This window comes from Condylura cristata, unplaced genomic scaffold, assembly GCF_000260355.1.
Source record: "Condylura cristata isolate star-nosed mole 26May11 unplaced genomic scaffold, ConCri1.0 scaffold00028, whole genome shotgun sequence".
NCBI lineage: Eukaryota > Metazoa > Chordata > Mammalia > Eulipotyphla > Talpidae > Condylura > Condylura cristata.
In genome coordinates, this window is record NW_004567129.1 from 27072384 (window position 1) to 27074304 (window position 1921).

A 1921-nucleotide genomic window follows, 5' to 3' on the forward strand; every position below is an offset into this window, starting at 1 on the left:
GGTGGGCGGGGCGACCGGGTGGGCGCCCGCGGGTTGGCTGGGCGAGGCATCGGGGCTCCAGCCGGGCCAGGACGCCGCGTACCTCAGGCCTGTCAGCGTAACCCCGCGAGTGACCGTGGGTAATCTGCGCCCGCGTCCCTGTGGGAGCTGCCTTCCTCAACGCGGAGCGCTGTCTGTTCCCGCTTTCCTCATTCGTTTCGGGGCTCTGCATCCCGCGTCGGCCGGGAGCACCCCCTCCCTCCGGCAGCGGAGCATGGTCGCTCCGGGGAGTTATTGTTTCCGATTTAGGGTGCAGTTGAGGCGAGGAGAGGCGAACCCGGGGCTCCTCTGGGGGTGGGGGAAGCACTCAGGGAGCAGGAAGAGATGGACGGCGTGAAAAGTTTGGGGCGAGGGTCCAGGTCTTTAGGCTTGGGACGGTGACGCTGGTACCCCAGTTCCGCCAGCGTGGCCCCTCAGCGCAGGCTGGGGGTGGCGGGGGCCGGCGCACCTGCGCCTGTGGTCCGGGATAGTTGGCTCCGGTGTCCTCGGCGTTTGCCCGTCTGGCTGCGTACTGGGGCTCCGGCCCCCCACACCCCCGAGAAAACTGCCATCGTTGTGCCCCACAACCCCGCGTGTAGGCGTTTCGTGTAGGCGTTTCGTGGGCTCTTTTGTGAAGTACAGGCAACTGTGCCCGTCCATTAAGTTGGCTGTACCCGGAAAGAAAGCACCCCAAAGTTGCCTCTTTAACATAAAATCATTTTGCGAAGAAAGCAATTAAGATGCATCCAAAGTTGATAAATCTCTCCCCGCTGTTCCCACGGTTCCTCACTCTGGAAGCCGGGAGCTGCTTTTCTTTGTCCTGTCACATCTCTACAGATTTATTGTTCTTTGTTGTAGATACTATATTGGGAGTGCGAAGCTACCATTTTGAGTTATCCTGTTGGTTTTCTCCCACGTGACGTGCACAAACGTATTCTCTCTCTTCGCCTGTATTTTTGTCAAAGAGCCCCAGCTGAGAACTTGGGCCAGTAAAAGTGTCCTACGCTGCATCTCCACTATGTGTCATTTCTGGGATGGTTTTGATAGGCCCCATTTCTGGCTCTACTTTGTCTGTGCACTGGATTTGTGGGTCACTGTGTTACCGGGTGCTGGAATTGTGATGATGCTCTCCCTGTCAGCTATTCACTGTGCAGTCAGGACAGCGATGCTGTTGCAGTTAGGCTAGTGCAATAATTAAGGCAGGAAAAAGACACTGGAGAGGAGGGGCTCCCTGGTGGCTGGGGGCAAAATCCCAGCATTATCAAGCTATCTCAAGCTATCTGCAGCACTAGTTCGATCCCCGGCCAGGGAGCAGACCCACAGGGCACAGCAGACCTCTCCTGTCTCACCTGCTGCTCCCCTCAGCAGCGGATTTTGGTGGATCTGCCTGTTCTGCTTCCCACTCTTGTCTCTGGTGAACCCTCTCACCTCCCCACCTCTGGCCTACACCTCTGTTTTTGGATGCCAAAATAATTAAAATAAAACTTTAAAAAAAGGACGTTGGAGAGAAGCTAAGATCATTATTATTTCCAAGTGATAGAACTGTAGTAGTATGTATGTAAGTTGAAATTAATATGACTTCACAAATGAACTCTTTATGTTCTCACTTAAATGCACAGGCCAAAGTGGAAGGCTTTTCCCCATCTTAGAGGAAATCTTGAATCAATTTCAATAGTCTCTTTAATCATTCTTAGGTAGCAAGAATGATTAATTAAGAGCTCAATCTCATTTTAATAGTTAAAATAGCTTTAGTAATGAAAATGTCCAATATATTCCATTTAAAGCAAAAAAGAAAAAAAACTGTTTTTTCCCCTTGATCACCTCCAAATATGGTTATATCTCAATTACTAGTTAAATCCATGAGAGAAACTAAGTTCTGGGCAAAGAAAAAAAAGAAGGAGTC